The following is a 16,390-nucleotide window of genomic DNA, read 5'->3' as shown; positions in this document are numbered from 1 at the left end:
GTGGGGCCTGGAATGGGGTCTTTAGGGCTCTGCTTGGTGATTTATTTTACTGTAGCTCAGCTGGTCTCCAGATTGCAAGATAAAGTTCTCTACTTTTCTCTTTCCCTACCTCAAGCATAAGGAGTCTCTCCCACAGCTGCAAGCAGCACTGCCTGAAGTTGCAGGAGGGGTGACAGTGACACAAGCACTCCTTTGGCTGCTCCAGATCTCACTGGGTTGCATCCACCCCAAGTCCACTGACTTTGAGCCCAGAACAGCACCAGGACTTACCCAGGAACTACAGTCTTTGTGACCTAGACTGCTTTTCAAATTTATTTAGGATCCCACAACACTTTAGCCTGCAATGCTGGGGCTAGCCATAACTCAAGTTCCAGTCTAATCACTTGCTTAAGTGCCCCTTCTATGGACCCAGTGTAAATTCTGCCTTGTGTTGATTTTTGCTGTGACAGGTCGGCACTGCGTTCCAATGTGAAGTCCTACAGTCACTTTGCTTTCCCCTCCCTCAAGCACATAGATTATCCCTGCCCCAATGCGGCACCGCGGGGCAATGGCGGCGGGTAGTATAGGCAATTTAAGAGTGTCTCTCCTACCCTCTTCAGTGGCTCCTTTCTTGATACGAAGTTCAAACCAGGTGCTGTGGTAACTCACCTGGTTTTGGTTCGTATTAAGGTGCTTTCTTGTGTGAAGAGTTGTTTAACTTGGTGTTCCTGCAGGGGAGGTGAAACCATCATTGGAGGTTCTCTTCGGCCATCTAGCTCCAAGGTCTTATTCATTTTTGCCAAGACCAATGTCCTGAATCAGTTTCCCTACTTTTTTTTCTAGCAGTTTCATAATTTCAGGTTTTACGTTTTGGTCTTTAATCCATTTTGATTTTATTTTTATATATGGTGATAGACAGTGGGCTAGTTTCATTCTTCTGCATGTGGATATCTAGTGAAATAAGGATTTTAAAGGAATATCAGCACTTACATGTTTATTATAGCATTATTTACAAATATGGAAACAATCTAAATCATCATGTACAATTGAATAAAGAAACTAGTTTACACATATAAAAATATTGTGAAGAATTAAAAACGAAATATATCCTGTTGTATGTGACAAAAGCATGAATAAACCTAGAGTGCATTATGTTAAGTGAAATTAGCCAGTCACAGCAAGATATGCTACATGATTCCACTTATATGAGGTATCTAAAATAGTCAAACTCATAGAAACAGGGAGTAGATTGCTGGTTGCCAGGAAGTGGGAGTGGGGACAATGGATTGCTATTAATTGGGTATAAAATCTCAGTTATATAAGAATAATAAGTTACAGAGATCTGCTATACAACATCGTGCCTAAAGTTGACAAAAGGCTATACTGTGCACTTAAAAATTTCTTAAAAGGGTAGATCTCATGTTAAGTGTTCTTGCCATTATACAAAACAATCAACTGACAACATATGAAAAATTATATCAGCAGCCTGCAAATGAAAACATTCTTATTGAAAGCAGTAGCAGAGAGGCTACAGCTATTTGTGTCTTAACAAAGAACAATTATTGCCTTGCAAAAGAGGAAGTAATCTCCAAAAATAAATGTGGAAAATAGCTACACGGATGAGGGTAGAATATTTGAAGCATGAGGTATTTTTCTAGTACTCCTTTAATTACACTCCGCCTACTTAAAAGATACAACAAGGAGTCTTAAGTAAAGCTAGAAGCATTATTGTCACAGGGTTTAAAACCAAATGCTGGTTGGCAAAACTCCCTTTAGATATTTGGACCTTATCTTAACATAAATACTTCTCCTATATATACAGAGGAACAACTAGCTAGGTACGAAATTACTAGTTACTTAATTATTGCCCAAAGGAAAATATGTCTCACACATATAAACAATATTCATCAGTAGTCTACATATTGAGACTAAGGGTACAGTTTTTGTAAGAAATTGTTTTTTATAATTTACAGAATACATTACAGCTTATTGGATATAGTATTATTATACTACTGTATACAAAATCTACCATCATCTATGGCTTATTGGCTATATTACTGTTGTAGCACTTATTATGTTCCATCTTAGATTATAGTTATTCGTATACAAATTTTATGTTATATACTAGAGTGTAAGCAACTTAAAAGCAGTTGTTTTTTACATCTTTTTCTGTGTCAAGGTGTCTTGCATATATCATGCATTCTAAATGTTTATTGAATTCATCAATAGAGTAGTTGTTTCGGGGAAGCTTTACTTTTAAGTGTGTTTGGTTCTCTAAATATGAAAAGAATTTGCAGCAATTCACTTTCTTGGTTTTTATTTACTGTGTTGTATAAGTGCAAAAATCCTGCAGTCAGAATTATTTTACCTTCTTTAACAATAGTGGAAGCATCTTGATATATAAAATTGAATCCAGAGTGTCAAATCAAAACACTGCTGTAAAGTGAGCAAGATTGAGCCAATGGGAAGATACAAAGCTCGAAGAATCACAACTAAGGCTGTCAACGTAACCAGATTTTCATGGTTTTCTGTCGTAGAAAACATTGCCTTCAATTCTCACAAAATGCTTCCAGAACAGGCATTGACAAACTGTGGCTAGTGGACCAAATCCAGTCACTCATCCATTGTGTAGGGTTTGTGAGCTAATAATGGACTTCGCATTTTTATATGGTTAAAATAAAAAGAGGTAAATAAACAATTATACAACTCAAAATTCAATGTCCATAAATGTGGTTTTATTGTGACCCTGTCACACTTATTCATGTATGTGTTATCTATGGCTGCTTTCAAGCAAAAATCAAAGTTGAGTGCTTGTAACAGAGACCTTATCGCTTGTAAATCTTGAAATATATACCCTTTGTCCCTTTAGAGATGTTTACCTACTACTGTCCCACAACATGCACTGCAATCATGCTTCACAATGTGCTTCTATAATATCCAGCAAAGACTTTAAAGTTTTTATTGCCCTATTTTAAAATATTTTCTTAGTTTGTTTTTACCACAATCCAAATAAGACAATGATGTATCAAATGGATTCTCAAATTTCTCTATCCACTCCTTGGATTACTAGAAAATGTCAGTTTCTAAACATTACTATTCCAGAAATCCACTTTAGGAAATGAAGGAAGGATGTTTCTAATTGACTGGATTATGGAGATATGTGGAAATCTCTGCAAATGAGAAATTAAATGAAAGGATAAAAAAACAATTTATAGCTCTTATGAAATAGTTAACTGAGTCAATAAACAATGACTAAGTAATTAGAAGGCAGTTTGTTTGTTTGTTTTGTTTGTTTGTTTTTTGAGATGGAGTCTCACTCTGTCGCCCAGGCTGGAGTGCAGTGGCCGATCTCGGCTCACTGCAACTTAAGAGGTAGTTTTAATCACCTCTAAGCAACTATGCTTAAATATACACGTAATAATACATTACCATATAAGATGATTGAGGTGTGATAAAAATTATTCAAAAATATGAAATAATAATATTTATTGAACACATATATGTGAGCCACTTTTCCAAAAATGTTGCATTTATTCCCTCAGTTATTCTTCCACACAGTCCTATAACATAGGTACATGTACCGTCCTCATTTTACAAATGAGAGAAACTGAGGCTTAAAGAGGTTAAATAGATCACTCCAGTCACAACAGCAAATAAATGGCAGAACTGGCATTTGAACTCAGATATTCTGATTCTAGAATGCAACTTATTGTGCCTTTTTAGATAGGGTGTGATCGCAAAATGCCCTAGAACAAAAACACATTTTACTTGGGGTAGACATGGGGCCATAAACAGCTTTTATGTAGGAAACTGAGAAACAGTAAGGCCCAAAGTGGCCCATCATCTTTAAGCGATTTCTTAGACAAGATGGGGAATTTCCAAGGCATCTGTGGATTTCCTAGGCTTTCAGAGGCCCTGTAGTTTCAAGTTTCAATTTGAGTCCTTGAGACAATTCTTAATGACCAATAGAAGCCAGGAGAATGGAAGGGCATGATCCCTTATGGCACAAAGTGTCTATTGGGATAAAGAAAAAGGACTGTGATCCCTTCCTAATTCAAATTTATATCCATGTACCCAACAAATATTTTCAAAATAACTTTTAAAACCGTATCTATCACATTTTAAAATAACTTTTAAGACCGTATCTATCACATTTTAAAAGACTGAATATTCCCGTTAATTTATTTTTAAAACTGATGCTTTTGGAAGTGTGAATATAAATAAAACAGAAATAGAAGATTGAAGCAAAAAAAAAAAAACAATAAACATTTTAGGTTGGTAAGCATGACTTAAAGATTAATTACATTGTTAATATCAATTAATTGATTTGCTCTTTTAGCATATAAGACATCGCATCGGAGTACTGTTTCATTCCCATTCATTTCATAAAAGAAATGATGTCTGGTATTTTGAGCAGATTGATTACAAACTGGCATAGGAAATAATGATTCTTCTAAAGAGAACAAACCATAAACTACAAAGTCACACATTGCTGCTATCCATAAAAGTTGCCAATTATTCTCTATATCTGGAGCCAGCAGAATAAGGAAAATCAAAAGACAAGAAGAAAACTGTCTTGTATTTACCATAGCAGCAAAAGAATTTCTATTCGCTGTGTACACAATCTCAGTTATAAAAGAATAATAAGCTCAGGACTGACTTTTCAGTGATATCTAAATCAATCATAGATCTTGATTGAAAAAAACTAATCTTGACAAATTTGAATTGCTGCTTTTCAGTCACAGTTTATTCTAAAATCAACCAAGTATATTTTTATGATGGCGTATAATTTTACATGTTTTGCAGACCAAGTTTATTTTCTCACGGTTATTTCTACTTTGTCAGTATCTAGGCTGTCCTTATGGATTCTCTGCTCATCTGTTCAAAGTGTTATATTTGCTGGATTGCCTGGAAGGTATTCAGTGAAACTAACTGTCAGTCACAATAAAGTCCATCAGGCTTTCTCCTTCCTTTTTGAACACCTGGCTTCTGTTACTGTCCCTCCATTATCAAAAAAATCCTGCATGATCAAATACAGTTGCATATATAAAGAAGACTCACTAGGAAAAGAGAAAACTTCCTCTGCCATGTGATATAGTAGGTAGCACTTTCTCAGAATCTCAGAATGGTTCTCAAAGAAGTCCAATGTGAAGCTATTTAGGTTTTAAAAACACAAGTTGTCATTTGACAACTTTGTATTATTTCAATGAAGTTACAATTATTTTTAAATGAGTCCAATATAAAAGCTATATAAAACATTATATCTTCAGGAAAATTAGCCACAAATGTGGCATGTGTGTGTGTATGTGTCTGTGTATCCATTTAAGAACAAGGAAGATAGATTTTTAGAACAGAAACTCTTTTTAACCACTGTAGAGGCCACTGTTAATGAGAAAGTGATATTAGAATTAAGATATTCTCATATTGAGGTTTACCTATATATGAAGACATCCAGTACCTAGAATGCAAAAATTAGTATTTGTCTGAAGTTTGTATTTGAGAATAATCATATTGTGTTCAAATTGCGAAGTTCACAGCTACTTTGATCAGGCAATGGTATAAATATTAATTAATGTATTTATAAATAAAATGAAATATTTAATATAAAACTTTTAGTAAATGTTTCATTAACTAATTATTGATTGATAACATTTGAATTACATTGAGTCAAAGTATGATAATTGTATTCTTATTTCTTTATTTGCACTTGGTAAAACTTAAGAATGTAAATGTATTGCTTTCTATTTTTTGTTTCAAGTCTGTCCTCCACAAACACCTGTCAAATATACTACAAACCACCAGAGCTAGCCACATTATCAAAGCCCAAACTGAATATTATCATGTTTTAATATTACTTTATTTATTTTTAATTATTGTGGATACACAGTAGGTGCACATATTTAGTGTGTACATGAGAAGTTTTGTTACAGGCACACAATGTGAAATAAGCACATCATAGAGAATGGGGTGTCCATCCCCTCAAGCATTTATCCTTTGAGTTGCAAATATTCCAAATACATTCTTTAAGTTATTTTAAAATATACAATTAAGTTATTATTAACTATAGTCACTCTACTATGCTATCAGATAGTAATTCTTATTTACTTTTTCTATTTTTTTGTACCCACTAACCATCTGTACCTCCCCTGGATCCCTCACTATCCTTCCCAGCCTCTGGTAACCATCCTTCTACTCTCTATGTCCATGAGTTCCATTGATTTAATTTTTACCTCCTACTAATAAGTGAGAACATGCCATGTTATATATATATAATATATATATAATATAATATATAATATAATATATAATTAATATATAATATATTATATATATATAATATATATAAGTTTCTTTATCCACTCGTTGATTGATGGGCTTTTGGGTTCATTCCATAATTTTGCAATTGCAAACAGTGCTGCTATAAACACGCATGTGCAAGTATCTTTTTCAAATAATAACGTCTTTTCCTCTGGGTAGATACCAAGTAGTGGGATTGCTAGATCAAATTGTAGTTCTTCTTTTAGTTCTTTAAGGAATCTCCACACTGTTTTCCATAGTGGCTGTACTAGTTTACATTCCCACCAGCAGTGTAGAAATGTCCCCTGATCACCACATCAATGTCAACATCTGCTGTTTTTATTTTTATTTTTATTTTTATTTTTTGATTATGGCCTTTCTTGCAGGAGTAAGGGGGTATTGCATTGTGGTTTTGATTTGCATTTCCCTGATCATTAGTGGTGTTGATCATTTTTTATATGTTTGTTGGCCATTTGTGTATCTTCTTTTGAGAATTCTCTATTCGTGTCCTTAGCCCACTTTTTGATGGGATTGTTTTTTTCTTACTGATTTGTTTGAGCTTGTTGTAGATTCTGGATATTAGTCCTTTGCCAGATGTTCAGATTGTGAAGATTTTCTCCCACTCTGTGGATTGTCTGTTTACTCTGGTGACTGTTTTTTGCCATGCAAAAGCTCTTTAGATTAAATAAGTCCCAAGCTATTTGTTTTTATTGCATTTGCTTTTGAGTTCTTGATCATGAAATCCATGCCTAAGCCAATGTCTAGAAGGGTTCTTCCTATGTTAACTTCTAGAATTTTTAGTTTCAAGTCTTAGATTTAAGTCCTTAATCCCTCTTGAGTTGATTTTTATAGAATATGAGAGACGAGGATTCAGTTTCATTCTCCTACATGTGGCTAGCCAATTATCCCAGCAACATTTGTTGAAAAAGGTGTCCTTTCCCCACTTTATGTTTTTGTTTGCTTTGTGGAAGATCAGTCAGCGGTAAATATTTTGATTTATTTCTGGGTTCTGTCTTCTGTTCCATTGGTCTATGTGTCTATTTTTATACAAGTACCATGCTGTTTTGGTGACTATGGCCTTATAGTATAGTTTGAAATCAGGTAGTGTGATGACACAAGATTTCTATTTCCATCTATCATCTATCTATCTATCTATCTATCTATCTATCTATCTATCTATCTATCTATGCTTAGCCTTGCTTTGGCTATGCAGGCTCTTCTTTGGTTCCCTATGAACTTTCGAATTGTTTTCTCTAATTCTGTAAAGAATGATAGTAGTATTTTCATGGGGATTGTGTTGAATTTGTAGATTGCTTTTGGCAGTATGATCATTTTTGCAATATTTATTCTACCCATCTGTGAGCATGGAATGTGTTTTTATTTGTTTGTGTCATCTATGATTTCTTTCAGCAGTGTTTTGTAGTTTTCCTCATAGAGGTCTTTTGGTTAGGTATATTACTAAGTTTAATTTTTTTTTTGAAGCTATTGTAAAAGGGGTTGAGTTATTGATTTGATTCTCTGCTTGGTCACTGTTGGTGTATAGAAGAGGTACTGATTTGTGTACATTAATCTTGTATCTGGAAACTTTGTTGAATTATTTTATGATTTCTAGGAGCTTTTTGGAGGAGTCTTTAGGGTTTTAGAGTTGAGGTAAATGATTATATCGTCAGTAAAGAGTGACAGTTTGACTTCCTCTTCACCAATTTGGATGTGTTTTATTTCTTTCTCTTGTCTGATTGCTCTGGCTGGGACTTCCAGTACTATGTTGAAGAGGAGTGATGAGACTAGGCATCCTTGTCTTTTCCCGGTTCTCAGAAGGATGCTTTCAACCTTTCCCCATTCAGTATTATTTTGGCTGTGGGTTTATCATAGACAGGTTTTATTACATTGAGGTATGTCCCTTGTATGCCAATTTTACTGGAGTTTGAATCATAAAGGGATGCTGTATTTTGTTGAATGCTTTCTCTGTATCTATTGAGATGATCATGTGATTTTTGTTTTTAATTCTTTTTATGTGGTTTATCACATTTATTGAGTTGCAGATGTTAAACCATCCATCCCTGCATCCCTGGTATGAAACCCATTTAATCATGGTGGATTTTTTTTTTGATATTTTGTTGCATTCAGTTAGCTACTATTTTGTTAAGGATTTTAGCATCTATGTACATCAGGGATATTGGCCTGTAGTTTTCTTTTTTGGTTAAGTCCTTTCCTGCTTTTGGTATTAGAGTGATGCTGGCTTCATCAAATGAATTAGGGAGAGTTCCCTCTTTCTCTATCTTGTGAAATAGTGTCAAAAGGACTGGTACCGATTCTTCTTTGAATGTCTGGTAAAATTCTGCTGTGAATCCATCTGGTCATGTACTTTTTTTGTTGGTAATTTTTAAATTATCATTTCAATCTCGCTGCTTGTTATTGGTCTGTTCAGAGTATCTAATTCTTCCTGATTTAAGCTAAGAGGGCTGTATTTTTCCAGGAATTTATCCATCTCTTTGCTTCAATCATATTACTTGTTATTGGGCGGCTCAGGTTTTGAATTTCTTCCTGGTTAAATCTTGGTAGGTTGTATGTGTCTAGGAATTTGACCATTTCTTCTTTATTTTCCAATTTATTGGCATTTAGTGTCCCATAGCAGCCACTAATGATCCTTTGAATTTCTGCAGTATAAGTTGTAATATCTAGTTTTATTTTTGATTTTATTTATTTGAATCTTCTCTATTTTTCTTAGTCTGGCTAAAAATTTGTCAATTGTGTGTAACTTTCCAAAAAACCATCTTGTTGTTTCATTGATCTTTTGTGTTGTTTTCTTCATTTCAATGTTATTCCTAAGGTCATCTTTATTATTTTTTTCAATAATTTTGGATTTGGTTTTCTTTTCTTTCCTAGTTCTTGAAGATGCATCTTTAGATTTTTATGTGAAGTCTTTCCTCTTTTTTATTTAGGCAGTTAAAGCTATAAACTTTCCTCTGACTACTGCTTTTTCTGTATCCCAGAAGTTTTAGTATGTTGTGTTTCCACTATTGTTTTTGTCAATTTCTTTTTTAGTTTCCCTATAAATTTCCTCATTAACTCAGTGGTCATTCAGAAGCACATTGTTTAATTTCCACGTGCTTGTATAATTATCAAAATTCTTCTTGTTATTAAATTCTAGTTTTAATGCATTATTTTCAGAGAAGATCCTTCATATTGTTTAAAATTTTTAATGTGTGAAGACTTATTTTGTGACCTAACATATAGTCTATCCTTGAGAATAATCCATGTGATAAAAAAGAATGTGTGTTCTGCAGCTCTTGGATGAAATTGTTTCTAAATATGCATTAGATCCATTCAGTTTATAGTGCAGATTAAATCTAACGTTTCTTTGTTGACATTCTGTCTGGAAAATCTGTCCAATGCTGAACATTGGGTGTTGAAGTTTTTAGCTATTATTATGTTGAGGCTTATCTCTCTCTTAAGCTCTAATAATATTTCCTTTATAAATCTGGGTGCTACCATCTTGGATGCATATATATTTAACGTTGCTATTATGTATCCTTTTTTAAATTGATCATTTTATCATTATGTAGTGGCTTTCTTTTTTTCTTCTTATAGTTTCTGTCTTTAATTCTATTTTGTCTGATAGAAGTATAGCAACTCCTGCTCTTTTTTGGTTTCCATTGGCATGGGATATTCTTTTCTATCCCTTTATTTTCAGTCCATGTGTGTCTTTATAAGTGAAATGTGTTTCTTGTAGGCAAAAGATCAATGGGCAATTTTTTTCATCCATTCACTTAATCTATGTCTTTTGATTGGACAGTTTAGTCCATTTACATTCAATGTTATTATTGATAAGTAAAGACTTACTCCTGCCATTTTCTTATTAGTTTCCTGGTTGTTTTGTGATCTTCTCTCTTTTTTTTTTTCATTCTTTCTTGTCTTCCTCTAGTGAAGATTATTTCTCTGGTGATATAATTTAGATTCTTGGTTTTTTTATGAATCCATGTATGTTTTTTGGTTTGAGGTTACCATGAGACTTGTTAATATTATCTTTATCAGATTATGTTAACCTGATAACAGCTTGACACCATTTTCATAAATAAATCAAATTGAAAATGAATTTAAACTCACCTTAACTTCATCCCCCAACTTTTTAACTTCTTATTGTTTCTATTTATGTCTTATTGTACTGATTATGTCTTGAAAAGTTGTAGCTATTATTTTTGATTAGTTAATCATTTGGTCTTTCTACTTAGAATAAAAGTTGTTTACACAACACAGTTACAGTGTTATAATATTCTGTGTTTTTTTATGTACTTACTATTACCAGGAAGGTTTGTACCTTTAGGTGATTATTTATTGCTCATTAATCTCGCTTTTTGTTTGTTTGTTTGTTTGTTTTCCTGAAGTACTTCCTTTAGCATTTCTTGTAGACATGTCTGGTGTTGAGGGAAATCTTTAGCTTTTGTTTGTGTGAAAATGTCTTTATTTCTTCTTTATGTTTGAAGGACATATTCACCAGATATACTATTCTAGGGTAAAAGTTCTTTCAGTCAGCACTTTAAATATGCCATGCCACTCTCTCCTGGCCTGTAAAATTTCCACTGAGGTGTCTGCTGCCAGACATATCAGAGCTCCATTGTATGTTATTTGTTTCTTTGGCTGTTTTTAGGATACTTTCTTCATACTTGACCTTTGGGAGTCTGGTTTTTAAATGCCTTGAGGTAGTCTTATTTGTGTTATATATGCTTGGTGTTCTGTAACCTTCTTATACTTGGATATTGGAAAGTTTTCTCCAGGTTTGAGAATTTCTCTGTAATTATCTTTTTGATTAAAATTTCTACCCCATCTCTACCTTTTCTTTAAGGTGAACAACTTTAAGATCTACCCTTTTAAATTTATTTTCTAAATCTTTTGTACATGCTTAATTGTTTTTTTTTGTTTGTTTGTTTATTTGTTTGTTTTTAGATGGAGTCTCGCTCTGTCACCCAGGCTGGAGTGCAGTGGCTCAATCTTGGCTCACTGCAAGCTCCGCCTCCTGGGTTCACGCCATTCTTCTGCCTCAGCCTCCTGAGTAGCTGAGACTACAGGTGCCTGCCACCATGCCCGGCTAATTTTTTGTACTTTTAGTAGAGACAGGGTTTCACGTGTTAGCCAGGATGGTCTCAATCTCCTGACCTCATGATCCGTCTGCCTCGGCCTCCCAAAGTGCTGGCATTACATGTGTGAGCCACCGTGCCTGGACAATTGTTTGTTTGTTTGAATTTTGTCTCTGTTTTAGTCTGTTTTCCCATGTCTGTAAAGAAGTGCTCAAGACTGAGTAATTAATGAATAAAAGAGGTTTAATTCAATCACAGTTCTGCATGGCTGAGGAGGCCTCAGAAAACCTACATTCATGGTGAAAGGGGAAGCAGGCACCTCTTAAACTGCAGCAGGCCAGAGAACACATGTAAGAAGCAAAGGGGGAAGAGCCACTTATAAAACAATCAGATCTTGTGGGAACTCACTCACTGTCACAAGAACAGCATGGAAAAAACCACCCCATTATCAAATCGCCTCCCACCAGGTCCCTCCCTCAACACCTGGGAATTACAAATCAAGATGAGATTTGGATGGGGACACAAAGCCAAACCATATTATTCTGCCCAGGCTCCACCCAAATCTCATGTCTGAAACCAATTGTGCCTTCCCAACAGTACCCCAATTCTTAACTCTTTCCATCGTTAACAGAAAAGTCTAAGTCTAAAGTCTCACCTGAGTCAAGGTAAGTCCCTTCCATCTAGGAGCCTGTAAAATCAAAAGCAATTTATGTACTTCCAAGATACAACAGAGGTATAGGCATTGAATAAATGCTCCCCTTGCAAATGGAAGAAATTGGACAGAACAAAGGGGCTACAGGCCCCATGCAAGTCTGAAATCCAGCAAGACAGTCATTAAACCTTAAAGCTCAAAAATAATCTCCTTTGACTCCCTGTCTCACATCCAGGGCACATTGATGCAAAGGGTGGGCTCCCACATCCTTGAGCAGCTCCACCCCTGTGGCTTTGCAGGGTACAGCCCTTAGTCCTGGCTCCTTTCACAGCTGGTGTTGAGTGTCTGTGGCTTTTCCAGGTACATGGTGCAACCTGTTGTTGGATCTACCATTCTGTTGTCTGGAGGACTGTGTCCCTCTTCTCACAGATCCACTAGCCAGTGCCCCAGTGGGGACTCTGTGTGAGGGCTCCAACCCCACATTTTCCCTTTGCACTGCCTTAACAGAGGTTCTCCATGAGGGCTTTCTCCCTGCAGCAGATCTCTGCCTGGACATCCAGGTGTTTCCATACATCCTCTGAAATCTAGGCGGAGGTTACTAAACCTCGATTCTTGACTTCTGTCCACTTGCAGGCCCAACACCACGGAAAAGCCACCAAGGCTTGGGGCTTACACCCTCTAAAACAATGGCCTGAGCTGCACATTGGCCCCTTTTACCATGGATTAAATGCAGGGCACCAAGCTGTCAGGCTACCCAAAGCAGCAAAACACTGTGCCCGGCCCATGAAACAATTTTTTCCTCATATATCTCTGGTTCTGTCATGGGAAGGGCTGCTGTAAAGTTGTCTGACATCCCCATTGTTTTGGTGATTAACGTTTGGCTCCTCATTACTTATGTAAATTTTTGCAGCCAGCTTGGATTTCTCCCTAACAAGTAGGTTTTTTTTGTTTTGTTTTGTTTTTTGTTTTTGTTTTTGTTTTTGTTTTCCTATTGCATAGTCAGGCTGCAAATTTTCCAAACTTTTATGTTCTGCTTCCCCTTTAAACATAAGTTCCAATTTCAGATCATCTCTCTGAAGGTCAAAGTTCCACAGATCTCTAGGGCGTGGGCTTTTGTCCACTGGCAGCATTTTTGCTGCCAGTCTCTTTGCTCAAGCATAGCAAGAGTCACCTTTACACTGGTTCCCAATAACTTCTTCATCCACATCTGAGATCACCTCAGCCTGGACTTCATTGCTCACATTACTATCAGCATTTTGGTCAAAACCACTCAATAAGTTTCTGGGAAGTTCCAAACTTTCCCATATCTTCCTGTCTTCTTCTGAGCCCTCCAAACTGTCCCAACCTCTGCCTGTTATCCAGTTCCAAAGTCACATCCACATTTTTGAGTATCTTTATGGCAGTACCTCACTCTGCAGCACAAAGTTACTTTATTAGTCCATTTTTACACTGCTATAAGGAACTACTCAAGATTGTGTAATTTATGAAGAAAAGTGGTTTAATTGACTCACAGTTCTGAATGGCTGGGAAGACCTCAAGAAACTTACAATCATGTCAGAGGGGGAGGCAGGCACATCTTACATGGCAGCAGGTGAGACAGCATGTGTAGGAAGCAAAGGGGGGACAGCCCCTTATAAAACCATCAGATCTCATGAAATGCATTCACTATCATAGGAACAGCATGGGAAAATCGCCCCCAATATCCAATCACCTCCCACCAGGCCCCTCCCTCAACACTTGAGAATTCCAATTTGAGATGAGATTTTGGTGGGGACACAAAGCCAAACAATATCAGTCTCCTCTGACTGTGTATTTTCAAATAGTCTGTCTTCAAGCTAACTATTCATTTTTCTGCTTCTTTCTGCTACTAAATAACCCAGACATTCGTCAGTATGCCAATTGCATTTTCAGCTGCATAATTTATGCTTGATTCTTTTTAATTCTTTTAATATCTGCTAAATTTATGGGATAGAATTCTGAATTCATTCTCTTTGTTATCTTGAATTTATTTGAGTTTCATCAACACAGCTATTTTGAATTCTCTGTCTGAAATATCACATGTCTTTCTCCAGGATTTAGTCACTAGTGCCATATTTAATTCATTTGGTGTTGTCATGTTTTCCTGAATGGCATTGATCCTAGTATGTGTTTTTTGGTGTCTGAGCATTGAAGGGTTAGGTATTTATTGTTGTTTTCACTGACTGGACTTATTTGTAGCCATCCTTCTTGGAAATGCTTTCCAGATATTTAAAAGCACTTGAGTGTTATGATCTAAGCTATATCTGCTTTGGTGTGGGCCCCTTAAACCCTGTAATGCTGTGGTTCTTGAAGACTCATAGAGGTACTGCCTTGATGGTCTTGCACTAGATCCAGGAGAACTCTATTACCAGGCAGAGACTCTTGTTGTATTTTCTTACTTTCTCCCAAATATACAGTCTCTTTCTCTTTTCTGAGCCACTGAATGCTTGGTGTGGACTGACACAAATACCCTTGTGGCCACCATCACTATAAATGTATTGGGTCAGACCTGAAGCCAGCACAGCACTGGGTCTCACACAAGGCCTGCTGTAACTACTCCCTGGCTACTGCCTGTGTTCTTTCAAGGACTTGACTTGAAAGACTGCCAAGCCTGTGTCTTTCCCTTCAAGGCAGTGAGGTCTCTCAGGCCCTAGGTGGGTCCAGGAGTGCTGTCTGGTTGGCAGGGACTATAGTCAAAACTCTTTAGAAACCTACCTGGTATTTTACTGTATTGTGGCTGAACTGGCACTCAAAACACAAGACGCAGCTCTTCCCACTCTTCCCTCCCCTTTCCAAAGGTAGAGGAACCTCACCCTGTAGTCACCACTACCCCTGGCCACAAGGTATGCTGCCAGACTAGCACCAATGTTCTCTTAAGGCTCAAGGTCTCTTATGTCAGCTTGTGGTGAGTGTTCCCTGGCCTGTGACTCAACCTTCAGGGCAGTGGGTTCCCCTCTGGCCTAGGGCAGGTCCAGAAATGTGATCTAAGAGTCAAGTCCTGAAATCAGGGGCCCCAAGGATCCACATGGTGTTTCACCCTCCCTCCCCTGCTGATGTTGATACCTGCAGTCAAGAAGTCTCAGAGGCATACCTAGACCATAGAGGTAGTACCCGAGTATCACTGCTGGCTTATTCAGGGCTGAAGGGCTCTTCACTTAGCAGATGATGATGTCTCAGTAGGGCATATACCTCCCAGTCCACTCTCTCTGATCCTAGTTCTGCCCTAGAATTCACCTGTGAGTTGCAGTCCTTATGGCCTAGGCTGCCTTTCAAGTTTAGAGACTGAGAGCACTTTGGCCCTTTGTGGCAGTGTTTGTGGACCCTAGTTCAGACCGCTGGGATTGATGATTCCTCTCTGTCTAGGGCTGGTTTAAATGTTCCCTCTGTGGGTGGGCATCAGCTGAGTTTGGTCTGGGTTTCCTTTGTACTCTAACAAAACAACAGTGAGTTCAATGCCTTACAATTGCTGTGTTCTCCCTCCCCCAGCACCCAGAGAAGCTCTCTGCACCATGCCACCACTGCTGGGTGTTGGGGAGGGGTGGCATCTGAGATTCACAGCTATTTGTTTTCCATGCCTTCAGTGCCTCTTTCATGTACATGAAGTTAAAAGCAGGTATTGTGAGTGCTTACCTGATTTTTGGTTCTTATGAAGGTGGTTTTTGGGTGTATATAGTTGTTAACTTGGTGTCCTTTTTTGGGAGGACAATTGGTGGAACTTTCCATTCCACCATCTTGTTCTGCCTCTCCTTCTGTTTTTCCAAAACTGAATATTAAATATAGTAATGTTCTGCTGTATTAGTCCATTCTCACACTGCTATGAAGATTTTATCTGAAACTAGGTAATTCATAAACAAAACAGGTTTAATTGACTCACAGATCCAAATGGCTGGGGAGGCCTCAGGAATCTTACAATCATAGTGGAAGGCAAAGGGGTAGCAGGCACCTTCTTCACAAGGCAGCAGGAGAGACAGAATGTAGGGGAAACTGCCACTTTCAAATCATCTCCCGATAACTCCCTCACTATCATAAGAACAGTGTGGGGGAAACTGCCCCCATGATCAAGTCACCTCCCACTAGGTCTCCCTCCATAGATACAAAGGGATTACATTTCCAGATGAGATTTGGATGGGGACATTGAACCAAACAATATCATTCTGCCTCTGGCTCCTTCCAAATCTCATGTCCTTTTCACATTTCAAAACCAGTCATGCCTTCCCAACAGTCCCCCAAAGTCTTAACTCATTCCAGCATTAACCCAAAAGTCCAAGCTCAATGTTTCATATGAGACAAGGCAAGTCCCTTCCACCTAAGAGCCTGTAAAATCAAAAGCAAGTTACTTACTTCCAAGATACAATGGGGCTGCAGTAAT

At 37.0% G+C, this 16,390-nt stretch overlaps 1 protein-coding gene across 2 annotated transcripts in view; it reads right to left on the bottom strand.

The window, feature by feature from the left end:
• Positions 1–16,390, bottom strand: part of KLHL4 (kelch like family member 4) — a 159,023-nt gene that overhangs the window by 121,439 nt on the left and 21,194 nt on the right. The window lies entirely within an intron of this gene.

This window comes from Pongo abelii, chromosome X (genome assembly GCF_028885655.2).
Source record: "Pongo abelii isolate AG06213 chromosome X, NHGRI_mPonAbe1-v2.0_pri, whole genome shotgun sequence".
Lineage (NCBI taxonomy): Eukaryota > Metazoa > Chordata > Mammalia > Primates > Hominidae > Pongo > Pongo abelii.
Note: the sequence above shows the minus strand (reverse complement) of the source record. Positions and strands in the feature narration are given on the sequence as shown.